This window comes from Amblyomma mixtum, chromosome 5, assembly GCF_055824585.1.
Source record: "Amblyomma mixtum isolate Tamu chromosome 5, ASM5582458v1, whole genome shotgun sequence".
In the NCBI taxonomy this organism is placed as follows: Eukaryota; Metazoa; Arthropoda; class Arachnida; order Ixodida; family Ixodidae; genus Amblyomma; species Amblyomma mixtum.
This window is the reverse complement of record NC_143016.1, coordinates 70,746,476-70,760,445: the sequence shown is the minus strand read 5'-3', so window position 1 is coordinate 70,760,445 and position 13,970 is coordinate 70,746,476. Positions and strand designations below refer to the sequence as shown.

Sequence of the window (13,970 nt, the reverse complement as noted above, 5' to 3'; positions counted from 1 at the left end):
TGAACTCAGCCACGTCTAACTACACTATTTTGTAACACTATATTGTCAATCTGCGCGTGCATTCCTCGGTTGTTTGTGTCGATTTGTGCGGTCAGACTTTTTGTGCCTTAGTTTGTTTCTCGCATGTATTACTTGTGTCTGTACTTCATACCTCCCACTCCTGCTTACGGCCTCACCCTGAGGCTAGCAGTATTGTATAAAAAAATAATAAATACATTGTCTACTGATAGATACAGAGAGGGGGGAAAGGCAGGAATGTTAAAAACTGGACTAGTGGAAAACAAGAAAAGTGTGCGGATGCCTATTGCCGCTCCTTTTGTAGATGTTGAGAACAGCGAAGTTTTGTAAGCGCTTATTCAGGTCGCGTAGAGCCGTTCTGCTTACCGTTATTAGACTGTGGGCGCGTATCCGTAAAATACTACAGATGGCACTCCCGCGTATACACCGCAGGACACGCGGCACCAAAACACACAAAAATTGAGCGCGACGCCTGTTGTTTCTATGACAGGATGATTGGAACACTATAGGGCGTACGTCACCTCCGTTGACACATTCACACGCCGTGAAAACGAAGAAACCTCCGCGTTATTAGCTGCGAGCGCGTGTGAAGAACTTTACGGCGTCAGCACTGAAGGCAGCGGAAAAAACAAAGGAGAGGGGGGGGGGGGGGGGGGGGGGGGGGGGGGGGGGGGGGGGGGGGGTGGGGGGGGGGGGGGGGGGGGAGAGCTGTTGTAATGAGCCCCCATTCACGGCTTGGCGGGGCTATAGCTATAGCTAGCTATACTACTCGTATATCGCTTACGGATGAGTAGTGGCTTTGTATAGCCTTATGCGACGTTTAAGAAAGGGTTGGTTTTTATGTGTATCTATCAAGAGGGAGCGCGCACTTGCAGCGTTATGTATGGGGTTCATATCGGGATCCTACCCAGTGAGGGAAGTATCTAACCTCTTGGGGCCTATGCGAACACCCGTACTTTTCATCCGAAGTTGCAACTTGAACATCATAAATAATGACTACACATAATAAAGTACTGTGTATTTATTTTCTGTAAAACTACACTGTGCCTTCCTAAGGAGGAAGGAGCCGTGTCTCAGGACTACGCATCAATTTCGGCCACGGACACCCGGTGAGGTATCAAGAGAGGATCGGAATCTCAGCACGGAGTTCTATGTTCACATTTCGCTCACGCTGGAATGCGGCCACCCACCGCGACCAACTGCACGGAGCTCACGACCTCCTGTCCACTGTCTGTAGGGCTACATATAGCATGGCCGCGGCTATTCCACAGAGTAGAGTTTAACAACCGTCCGTGCCTATCCGGAGCAAGACCAACAACAGCAGCAGCCTCGCCGCCGATATCAATTCTTCCTGCGGCGAAACCAATGTTCTTCCGAAACCGATTCGGCACGCACTGAGCTGGGGAATTCGTTTCGACGCGCACGCCTGGCGAAACCCCGTTGACCGACCGACCTGCCTGGGGAAGCGGAGTGGAAGTGGACCGAGCAACTTCGCGTGCACGACGGGCAGATTTCGTTGGGCGAATATTCGCTTCGCGTTGTGCCTGCGTGCTATAGAAGAAGGTCAACGCGAAAGGTGAAGGTCTCCCCCCAGATAGGTCTGCCTAGTCTACCGCGAGAATTCTCCATCTATTTCTCCCCCCTTCCGTGCCCTTGTGTAGTGTGCTCAGCGGCGGACTGATTTTGGTGCCACGCAACGCGGGGGGGGGGGGGGGGGGGGGGGGGGGGGGGACCACCACCACGGCCAAAGAAGGCTCGCGTGAAACCTACTTTCTCAATTGGCCTCGCGTCTCTCATTCATTGCGCTCCGGTCGAACGCTATATATGCAGCTGTGCGCGTGAGTCTACCCCCCCCCCCCTCTCCTCTTTCTTTCGCCCTTCTTTCTTTATTTGATCGCGCCGCACCACTTCTTTTTCTATCTTCTTCATTGTATCATCGTTTATGTGCGCGTGCGGCCACTAACGCACGGGGTGTAGGCAGAGGAGGGGGGCGACCACACTCAAAGAAGTACGAATTTCTCTCTTTCTTATTTCTTGTTTCTCTCTCTTCCCGCAGCTTCCTTATTAGTTCGCGCGGGTTTCTTCTTTAGCTCTGTTTTGCGTCCGCGAAACACTGGGTATTTTGCGCCGGGGCCGCGTACGGAGCTGACTGGCTGGCACCGTCGAAATCGCGGAAAGAAGAAGAAATAATAATAGAAATACCTCCGTAGCGCTTCGAGACTGGGTCAACTGGTTTTCCTAAAAACAGTTTCCCGCAGATACAATATCGGCGAGCAAGATTTCGCGCCCAGATGAGGAAAAGGAAGCCCCCCTCGGAACGGGGGTCGCCTTCTATACGCGTGGTATAGCTGTGCCCGTAGCGAACTCGCAGGTCGTCCCAGGAGAGCGTCCGTTCTCGCGGTAAATATACATCGGCTTACGTCGGACGCATTCTAAGCATCGTTGGTACTCCACACAGAGGTCGTGTACTCGGTTTGTGAACGCAAAGATGAAGCTCCATCTTGCTTTGCTACCATTCTCGGCGGACTTTTGTTGTTGTTGTTCTAGCGCAAATTACAATGTTGACGCTGTTGCTTTCGTTGCGGTTGTGCATGCTGACCCTGTATTTGTACAAAGTGGAGTTTTGTTTTTCTTTGCCATCGCAGTGCTGTTTGATGCTTATGTTGTACTGAACTTCTCGTGCAATGAAGAGTCCATTGTTGTAGTCGCTTTTGTGCTGCGATGTCGACGTTGTTGTTTTCTTTGAAGTAGCAGCATTAGGCCAACGCTTTGTCGTCATCGTAGATGCAGTTGCAGCACTTTCTTCTTGTTGTCTTAGCACCTTCTTTGTTGGGCAACCTGCCCATGCCATCGCATATTGTATCCTGTTTATTTACTCCTTCTCTGATTACTCTGCCGCGGTCAGAAAGTCAATTACTCCCACCGGTATTATACACGGCTGTTTCCGTATACGGGGGCAACAACCGAGGCTATTTGGTTTGTCATTTTTAAGGAAAAGCGCTCCGGACTGGTTACAAAAACGAAGACACAAAGGAGCGGCTAGACAGACGAAGCGCGCCTGTCTAGCTGTTCCTTCGTGTTTTCGTCTTCCGCAACCAGTCTGTCGTGGTTTTCCTTGAAATGTTTACAGGGTGAGAATGTCTGCGGCTTTTTTCAAAGTGAGCAGGTGCTCCTTTACGATAATTCGGGAAACCGTGATATGCTCTTGTTTTTCTGACGGGGTCTCCTACAAAGCCAGTGTATTACTCAGCGGCTATTTCCTCTTTCTCACATAATCCTTTGTCTTCCAAAATAACCTGTAAACATGGATAACCTATCCCTCCACCTACGTAGCCATGTGCGCAGTGTAGGCTTATATACTTCGCCATGCATACTGTTAACATGTTTACAAAGACATATATGCACTCTTCACTTTTAAACGATGGTAAACTTGGACCTGTATTTATCCAGTAAATCTGGCGCTAGCTTTAAAATGTATTTCGGCATTACAGGACAGTAATTCATGCAAAACAAGAGAAAGGTGACAATAACAACAACAAAACAAGGTAGGAACCTAACAATATCGCTATGGACTGAGCTGCTTTGTTGTTGCAGTGGCAACAGTCATGCACCTTCCGCGCTAACTACAATGCAGCTTCCGGCTCTAGCTACGCAATGGTGCGCGGCGCACCGGCCAAAGCGGAGCTACGCTTCAGGATGGTTCGCCTTCTCCCGTCCCACGGACGAAATAGCTCTCCCGTGCAATGAGCCGTGCCCGTGTTTGTGTATGCATCGATCTTTGATGGCGAAAAATACGAATAACAACGGAAGACGTGCGCAATATAACAGCGCTTGCATTATATACCCCGAGCAGTGCAGCATGGGCGCCTGTGCGGTCGTTGACCCTACTTCGCCTGGAAAAGTGGACGCGCTGTCATTGGGAGGCGCACATTGGCTTCACGCATCAATGGTTGCGGGCCCGGCGAGCGTTCGTGGACAGTGGAAGGGTCCCTCCTCTTGTGCCAAAGGCACAGCGGCCACCTATCTCGGTGGGTGATTGCCACGGGACGCCTACAGCGCGAAGGGTCTTCCCGCGTGCGATGCCGACTTTATGCCGCGGTGGGCGAATAGCAGCCCGTGGGAGCCTAAAGAAAACGCTGTCGGAGGGAACGATGATTTAGAAAGCGAAATGGCTCGAGATTCGAATGACCCCCTCCCCGTCCAATACCTACCACGGTTCTTTTATTCCTTTTTGCTGCGCGGTCAAGAGCTACACGGTTCTTTTATTCCTTTTTGCTGCGCGGTCAAGAGTTCCTGCCAGTCACGCGTGACGCTATGAGGTGTCGTTAGCCTTTGGTGACGTCACAAATCCTATCATTCTTTGTCAAAATGCAAGCTGAGGATTCTCAAGCTCTGGACACGGTTAACGAAGGCACAGTGCAGGTGAAATTTCATTCAAATGCGCACAGAGCGGCCAGTATTTGTAGTGTACTAATGTATACAATTGCGTCGCTTAGATGGTGCAAATGCCGGCAACCCTACGTGGTTCCCCACAAGTCTCGACGACGTCACATCACCATCAACACCCCGCTCCATTCAGTCCGGTGAGACACGCAAGCCTTCGTGCGAGACTTCGGTGTGTCATTTGTGACTTCCACAGGCACGGGGGGAGGCAAACTTTCGAGCATATCGTGGCTGCGTGAGTTACCCGCTTGGAGCCGCTCGCTTCTTAATCGAAAGAGCACGCGGATCGTACGAAACTCGCCTCGCGGTTCCGTCTAGCGGGCTGTTTTCTCCTCCCCATCCGATCAGGAACCCGATTTTAATCCGGTCTATACATTCAAAGATATTACAACATATTATCAAAATTGTCATCGCCTTTACCCTAGCCCATGTAAAGGCCTGAAGAAGGCGGATGAGCGGCTCCTTCTCCGCCTTCTCACCAATACTTTGCTGTGCCCGGCAGCGCTAAAACATTTTGACCCCTCCTTTAGCGGCAGCTGCCCACACTGTAGTGCAGTGTCTTCTGACACCTATCACATGGTGTGGGCCTGCCCCTCCAACCCCGCTATTCCCCCCATCCCCAACCCAACCCGGGAGGACTGGGAGGCGACCCTGCTCGGCTGCCACGACTTACAGGCCCAACAAGCCTTAGTCGGGCGCGCCCGGGCGGCGGCAACCGCCACTGGGGTCCCATACTAGGGACCTCCACCTAGTGTTTGTAAGGATCGGTCCCTTACGGGCTGATCCAAACATACCTCCAGTTCATTCGAAATAAATGTTTTCACCACCACCACCACCCGTCTAGCGCGTGTCCTTGCCCCAGTCGTTCAGCGACTTTCTACGGAGCATAGCCGCTGTACGCGCTCTGTGCCTGTGGAGAAGACAAAAGAAAAGCAGCCTAGCAAGAAGATAAGAACGATCTTACAGGCACGCAAAACCCAACGAGGACATCACGCCGCGTCCCGGAGTACACGCATACACGACACAGGTCTTCTCGCAAGGCACGCCGATATCCGGCATTAAGAAAAAAAAAGGAACACAGAAGAGGTGAAAACCCAGAACCGCATTTCATCTGGCGTCGTTGTCGTAACGACTCGCATTCAGCGCCCGTTTGCAACGGCAAAAGTCTGGGCGAAAACAGTGCCTCGGAGAAAACAGATTATATACACCCGTCGCCGTTGCAGTACACGTACTACTCGTATATACCAGACTCCGGAGCGCCGCGACGAGGTATATAAGCCGCGCGCACGTTGTTAGGAGAGAAACGTGCAAGAAGGAAGGATATTCTTCCCCCCTCACAGCCACCACCAAAAACCGCTGTGTTTTTTCCTCGCTCGGATGCTTTCATTTCTCGGCTCGTTCGCGGACCATTACGGGGCGCGTGCCTGCTCGATTACATGCTCGTGCGGGCTCGTTCCAGATTCTCTCCCGCTGACTGCGTGGCTTCGTAGACCACGCGTGCGTCTTGGGACCCTTGCTGTGGGCTCCGCTCGTGTCCGGCAAGGCGGTTTCGCCTATTCGTGCCTGCCTGCCTTCCTGCGCGCACCCCCCCCCACCCCCCCCCCCCCCCCCCCCCCCGGCCTCTTCGTAAACGCCTCGTTCGGACGGACGAAATTGTGGAAGAACTGCGTCGACGGACGGAAAGGCAGCGAAGAAAGACGGTGTGGTGTTTGGCCGTTTAGCGCTGGGCCACCGTTCCTACGTTTGAAGGCGCGAAAAGCTGCGCGCTGTGTCCGCTTGCATGTTTCCTGGTTTTGGCTCCGGCGCTCAGTTTTCGATAGGGGAAGCAATTACGTACTCATCTAACAACTTTTACCTTCTGGCGCTAATAACGGCAGCAGGTAGTTGAACAAGCAACATATACCCTCCTGAGAGGGACGCGCGGCTCGTTTGTGTAGTTCTGAACAACGAAACGGTGTTTGCGGAGACAAGAGGAAGAACAGGAGGAGGTAGCGTGACAATAAAGCGGGTAGTTAACAACCTGCGTGCAGCAGCTGAAACGTTTAGTTGCCCCATTCTCATTTCTTCGGACCTAACCTAATCCTGTCCTATAACCTAACTGGCTGTCCCGTATGTGCGTCGTATTCCATACAAGGAACATTAGTTTAGGGTTTATGATGTTATAGTTGCACCCTACTATAACGCTGTTATTTCTGCCAAGTGCCCAGTTCGCGACGCGCAAGTCCTGTATAGACTTAGTAAAACACGTTGCGGGGCTAGTTGGTGATGCATTTTCTTTTCTTGAAATTGAAACAGCGCTACATTTTGAGACGAATACACAGATAGCGCCCGTCCTGTCGTGTCTATCTGTGTATTTGTCTGAAAACGTAGCGCTGTTTAAATTTCCTGTATCGACGCTTATTCAGTGTGCCATATCCTCACGTTGTCAGTGAATGTTTACCTCATCTTTCTCGGTACCTCGGCGTCGATGGAGAGGCGAATGTTTTTTATGCTTCCGTGTCGCCGAAGCGTCGCCAAAGAAGCGCTAAGAAGCACAGACATTTTGCCTTCGACAAACTCTTGTGAAAGGAGGACCGTTCAAAGCAAGCAACGTACACTTCGAATGAGCCTGAAATGACAGCAGATCAACTTGTTCGAAAATGTAGCCGAATTTCTTATCACTCCGTGCTTAACGAATGACTCCAGATGTGCTGCAAGCCTGTTCAAATCGAGAAACCGGGGCAGCGCGTGTTGTCACACATCTTCTCAGTGCGTTTCAGGTACTACGTACGGATGACCTGTCGGCGCAGGCTGCAAGTTCAGCGTTGTATCTCAGACGTTGTTGTGGCGCTAATTCCGCAGAATGCTCACGTCTTGCAACATATATTTTACGTACTTGCCCACATTACACTCTGTAGGACAAAAAGAAACGGTGCTACCTCGTGAAGGGTCCTTTCGGTTTTGCCGTTCTCCTGCTGTTCTTCCTAGCAACAGTACACAAAGAAAACCAGGCGTACATTGGCGTGGCAGGCATACAGAACGCAACATTCTTCTTTTAGACCTCCGGTATAAACTATATACCTCTACATTAGCTCTGTTAAGATTTCAGTTTCGTTAGATAAAATCGGTTTCAAATTAGCATAAGAATTAAACGACCTATAGGGTGTAAAACCTTAAACCTCCCATACAGGTGAACAGACCGGTTCAGAGACAGTCCTTCTAAAATTGAATACGCCTCGGACGGTATATCAACACGGCTTCGTGCAGACAGACGCTTTGAAGAAGATGCATCGCAGCCCTTTCAAGCATCTGTCAGGTAGCGCGAGTAATCCTTCCTGCACTTTGGGTGCACATAGTTAAGACGGGCACCCAGATAACGTCTAGATTTTGTGAAATAAAAAGAAAAAAAAGCGAAAGGAACCAGTAAACGTAACGAATTAGCTTCTGCAAGGAATTACAGATTACCCAAATGTTATAGGAGTCAGTAAAACGACAAGCAGCTGTCAAAACCAAAGGGCGGTAAACAGATAACTCACGAAACGTGCGCTACCTCTCGCGTGAGCGTCAGTAAAGTTCGAAGTCACAAATTCTTCCACCCGAGCATGCAGGAGTCCTGAGCCCGCAGACCTGTCTCTCACGCATCCGCGCACGCACATGCAAATACGTGGCGGCGGCGGCGGCGGCGTTAATCTGCCATCGGAGATGCGACTACAGCCGAACGCCGTTCGATAATGCTCTCAAGGACCCCTGCATGCAGAGCTCGCGTCGAGAAAGCCGACACGCGGTGATCCCGGCTTCTCTGCTCGAGCGAGGTTGAACGGAATCGCAGTTGCAATCGATAACGCGGGTCTTCACAAAGGTCAGGGTGCTTCGCGTCGCTTCGTGTGTTCATCTCCACCGAGCCCGTTTGACCGGGGCGCGCGCCATTTCCCATAATTTGCATAGCGCGCGACCAGCAGGCTTCCCAGGCGTCTCAAGCGGTGATGAAGCGCACCAGGTCAGGTTGGCTGCTACATTTTTTTAAAGCTGCAATGCAAAGCTGTTGGAGTTTGTCATAAACTTCCCCGAGTTTATGAGGTGGTGTCTCAAAGCAGATCGGACACGAGCGATTTGCCACGCTACGTCGACGTTTGCTCAACCGTGCTCTGCACTGCGTTGTTCCAGTTATATATAAATCATTAGCCTTTAAAGGGAACGAAATTTTGAGTACTCAAAGAAAATTTCAGTACTTCATCAGCTGCGACCTTTTTTACTTCCACTATGCTGCAAGGGCTTAGAAGGAAAATTTTCCTTATATGCTTCAGACACATGCACTTCATGGGCTGCCATGCAGATTTGTGATGAAAATAATTTGTTTGCATCGTTCGCCACAAACATGATTGTCGACAGTTGGCTTGATTCTCGCCTGCACCTGGCTCTTCCATTGTTTGCAATATTGTGTGCTAAAAACACGTGGGCGAAAGTAGTGCAAGTAGCAACATTATGGTGTCTCACGCAAATATTTTGGATTACTCTCATGAGCATCTGTGGCCGCAACAAAGTGTTCGTGCCTTCGTCCTCTTAGGCAGAAAGCTTATTTAATCCCATCAAGTAGCAGCTCAGCACATGGGACAAGGCTCATGTAATATGAATGTAAAATTTTTAACCAAAGTGTTGAAATTATTCATCACCTAGGTCGAAATTTCCGGAGCCCTTCACTACGGCGTCCATCATAGCCTGAGTCGCTGTGTGACGTTAAAAACCCATAAACCGTAAAGTAGTTTGTTTTGCTGCTGTTATTACCTTAATCCAAAAGCCTTGTATTTTTACAGTGCTGCCGGGCCAAGTTTAGTGCCAAGTTATATTATGATGGATTAAAGCGAAGTGAGATCAGAAATTTCTTTTACTTGTCACTTTAAACAAAGAATCGTTTCTTTATAGTAACCGTGTCCTGCCTATAGAGTTTCAGAATTGCTTGAAAAGAGAACTGATATCCTCTGTGCGCTGTCCGTTTTAGATTTCACTGTGACAAAAGTATTTTGAGCCTTTTTAGAGTGAAATGGCTGTTCATTTTTTTTTTTTATCAATGCGGTGTTTTATAGGTGTGTTCGATATTTCGGCACGTTCATCAATAGTGCCAAAATTCTATCTAAAGAAAGTGGAGGAGCAGACATCCTCTTTGGCGCAATCTTAACTCAGTGTTGATCTCTTTGTATGAGGAACAGGTGATTGCCTACCAAATCTGCAGAAAGAAAGCCACTAATATCATGAAAAACGAAATAATCTTGTACATTCACACATTTCCCATTATTTTGAATAGGTGGGACATTTGCTCTGTCAAAAAAGTGAAGGAGATTCTCGCACACGAGTAACCGTTTTTTTTTTTCGTCTCTAATTCCTCCAAAATTTGTAATGTTTGTTTCTCTACTGACCACAGAAAATTTCTTTTTTTTTTTTTTTCAAACTCGTGTTGCATCCAGAGTTCCCGAAATGAAGGCCTGCATGTGAAGGACGGGCCACAAGTGCTCTTTTTCGTTTGTAATAAACAACTGGCTTCATTCATTCAATCAATATAAAGCAAGCAATGAACTATCTGCAGACCACAGGACGCGGGTGTGTAGCAAGTGCTTAATATTCCCCGCGAAGCTGTCGAGGTTACAGGAGAAACAAAGGAGAGGGACCCAAGAGAAGGCTGCATTAATACAGCTTGCTATCGGTTATCGGAGCAGTGACGGCGGGTGGTTGGACAGATGTCCCAAAAGCGATCAGTTCATACTTGGGCTGGCATTGGCACATTACCTCGGGCCACTTAATAAACAATAAAAATTCGATCGCGGTTTTGTGTAGACTCATGCTCGGCCCTACGCCCGGAAGTCGACAAGACTCGTCGGTTCGACGAGGACGGTCTCTGGAAGGCCGATGTCAGTCCCCAACCTGGGCCCGGTGTCTTTCAGCAGGGTCGGCCCGAAGGGTTTTGGTCGGCTTGCCGACTTAGGGCCGACTTCATGCCGAGCTAGTTTTGCCCCTTAGGTATGTTCGCTTCATTTGCTTTTGCTTTGACCAAACGAAATGAACAGTGCAAGTGGTGTTCTTTTCTCGTCATTGTGTTCCATATATTCGTCACACTATTTATTCATTCACTTTCACTCCGAATTATAGATGACCACCTATACTCCTTACGTCGATGTTGCTCAGCATCGTTTACATTCAACCTAGGGACAAGCCAGTAAAGTATTTTGCGAAGCGTACTGCACAATACACATCCACTTCATATACCAATACAGTCCGGGATCTTCAAAAGCATAAGCACAACCGCATTGTAAGTTGTGTCACACCTCTATATGCTTGATCACTGTTTGCATGGAATAAAGGTTGAATAGCTCAAGCCTCCCGCGAAGCATACCGCACAGAATGCATTCAGTCCGTATATATATACCTGCGTGCACAGTGTAGCATAATTCAAGCGCACAGCAACAACCGCTTCATAAGTTCTATCATCTCTTCCCGCTTGGGCATTATTCACATGGAACTAGCGGTGAGTTGTTACAATCGGCCGTAAAATACTATACACTGCTGAGCACACTTCTTCAGTTTGTATACCTATACACATCCACGTCGCAAACTAGCTTCATCAAGCGCAAAGACACGATCACCTCGCGTCGTGTCTTGCCTCGCTGTCGTCTCCTCGACACGCGGTGTTTATTTTAAGCAACTTCCCTTCCCCTCGCGAAAGTCAAAGAAACAAGGGGCGCGCCGCGCCTCACATCCGACAGCAGTGCTACGAAGAGGGCTCCCGAGATGCTTGTCGGGTGCGCGCGGCGTCTTCCTCGTATGCGACTCGCGTCGTCGCTTCTTCTCGGCTATACTCCTCCGGACGCTTGCGACACGACGCAGGACCAGCGCGTACATGACGTTCGCGAAACTTCCTCTTGCACTCCCGCCCGACTAAGCACGCCACCGACATTCCTTGGCGACTGCGCGACACACAGCATACCGTCCTAGCTGCAGGTAGACGATCGTCGCACCACAGGTGTGCGGCCACAACCGACCACTGCCCGCGCGTCCGTCTACTGGCGCGCTGGTTTCGTATCGCGGCACTTGATACGAATAAGGGAAAGAAATGGACCAGAAGGATTTATGTTCAAGTATCAACCTATTGAACAACATCGACTTTGACTCACATTTTGCAGCACACTTAAGTCAACGCGACGCACGTTCGCAGTTTAAGGCGTCTATATACATTCCACGTACATTCGTGGAGACGGTAATCTGAAACAATGGACCACAGACCAAAAACTACCAGTGGCGCCGCGCAGCCGCGAGAGCACGAACCAATAACGAGATAAACAACCCCGCGATGAACAAGAACAAGATGAACAAGAACACGGACAAGAACACGCAAGCCAAGCTTGCGGACAGGGTGGGAAAGGTCGTCATCCGTTACGGGGCCATTAATCCCATCCCATTGATCTTTTAGATCAATAAAGTTTTTCCAATCCAATCCCCGCGAGAGTGCTGCTTGTGGCTCGTTTAAAGTGGAATTGCATTTAGTGTACAATGCCAGTGCACCCACGTTTGCGAAACTATGCGGCAGAGGCAGTAAAGGCACGCCTCTGATGATGCAGGCTCGCTAGTCTGCACTCTCGCGCTGGTGCTTATTTTGTTATCGGTTCGTGCTCCCGTAGCTATAAAGACTGCGACAACGGTAGTCTTCGATCGTAGCTCTGTCATTTCTGGTTAACATATTCATGACTACATAAGTAACTTTTCACAATGAAGCGCTCATTAGAAACTTCAAAGATCGAAAAACACTAATTACCGCTAAAATTAAATACGCATACTAAGCGATAGCGCGGCCAAGGTTACTTTGCGAACCAGCAAAACTAGCGCCTGCATAGTACACAGCTCAGCTCATGCAAGTTCTAGGTAATCGTGTACGGCAGTGCAGCATTAGAAACGTAAACAATCATGTAAAGTAAGGTAAAACGTAATGACTAATTTCGTCCGGTTTTCACGAGCCTACGGACACTCTCCCTTTTATTTGTACTTTTTTTAAACCATGCTTTCATATTTAAAGTTACGACGACACAGTGGTCTGCATTGTCAGTACACAAAACCAGCTCTCTCAACGCATTAGAAAAGGCGTTTGGTCTTGCTGTTTTGTTTGTACGTGAACCGCTCCTAGTCTCTTTCGCTGCGTGGGAAGCCGCGCTCAGTTCCCATTTGAAAAAACGTCCGCTCCTCTTGTGTCCCCGCGCTGCAAAAGAAAAGCGCTGCGCGCTCAACTCCCGCACGCACACGCGCATTCGTCGCGAACGAGGCTCCATGCGAACCTCACGCGGTGGCATCGGCGGCATTCCGAAGAGCTTTCGGGATCGGGTTTAGAGATAACCGACAGTTAATCCCGCGCGCCGTACTCGCCGGAGCAGAAACGACGAACGAACAAAAGACAGACAGAAAACACGGAGACACTTGCCTGCCCGCAGTCGAAGTTTTGAAATCCAAGCCAATCCACAACGACAGCAGACGACACACTGGCACACGCGCTCGACTGCTACTCCGCGCACGCGGCGAGCACGGAACGGCGGTGGCGCTGGCGTCGAATTTCCGCTACTTTTCTCCCGCCGGTTCTTTTTCTCTCGCCCTCTCTTACTGCCCTTTCTCAAACTCTTTCTCGGTTTCTTTCCCTCCTCGTCGTTCTAGATGCGGCCTGCTTCGCGCCCGGTCTCGCTTATAAGATGCATTCGCATCGGTTCCTTTGACAGCGAAAAATAAGAAAGGAATATTCACGGCAGTTACTTCATCACTGTCCCTTTGACAATCCGTCGCCGGTAAACATGACAGCCTGTAGGATGCCAGCTCGATGTAGTCGATGCGTTGCTTTTTTCTTTCTTTGCCAAAACTTTTTTTATTAGCCGCAAATGCGGAATGAACGTCGACGAATAAAGTGGCATTCAGACCTCATGTGGTCAACGAACGAATACAGCAGTCAAATCCGGATATGAAGTAAGGTAAGATCGTTGCAAACATCTTTATGATCGCTTTATTTTTTTTTATCCTTCAAGCCAGCGTTATGCTGTAGAAAAAGAAACATTGAGCTGTCAGCTTTCTGTTGCTGCAGCAGAATTTTATATTCACTCTGGCCTTCCGAGATGGTGAAACAAGCTCCCAGCTGTGCTTTTGGACACTTCGTTGTGTGTAAGCAGAAACCAGAAGAAACACGGACCTTTTGACGGGATAAGTTAGTCAAACGCAATGTCGTGTGTTGCGCAGAAACTAGTCCGATTAGGGAATTTCATCAAAAAGAAGAGAGTACCGGCCGTTGGCAGTGTAAATCGCTTGACCCAAAGACGTTCCGGCTTTCGCACGGAAGCCGTGTTCACCGCACGGAACGGGGCATAAAAGTCACTGTGGGGGGGACGTGGTCTGTGGCCGACTTCCACCGGCCACAGCGGGGCGCTCTTGCAAAACGGCGCAGGCACCCGCTGTTTCATTTCATTTTTGTTATTTATTCTACTTCGTCGTTTCTCAAAGTACGCAGCACGCACACC

At 49.5% G+C, this 13,970-nt stretch overlaps 1 protein-coding gene across 3 annotated transcripts in view; it reads right to left on the bottom strand.

Moving 5' to 3' along the window:
* Positions 1 to 12,989, bottom strand: part of ninaC (STKc_myosinIII_N_like and MYSc_Myo21 domain-containing protein ninaC) — a 146,359-nt gene extending 133,370 nt beyond the window's left edge. For all 3 annotated transcript variants that reach the window (XM_089544952.1, XM_089544956.1, XM_089544955.1), the window contains exon 1: positions 12,896 to 12,989. The gene's annotated coding sequence lies outside the window, so the exon portion shown is untranslated. The remainder of the gene's footprint in view (positions 1 to 12,895) is intronic.
* Positions 12,990 to 13,970: the final 981 nt, after the last annotated feature.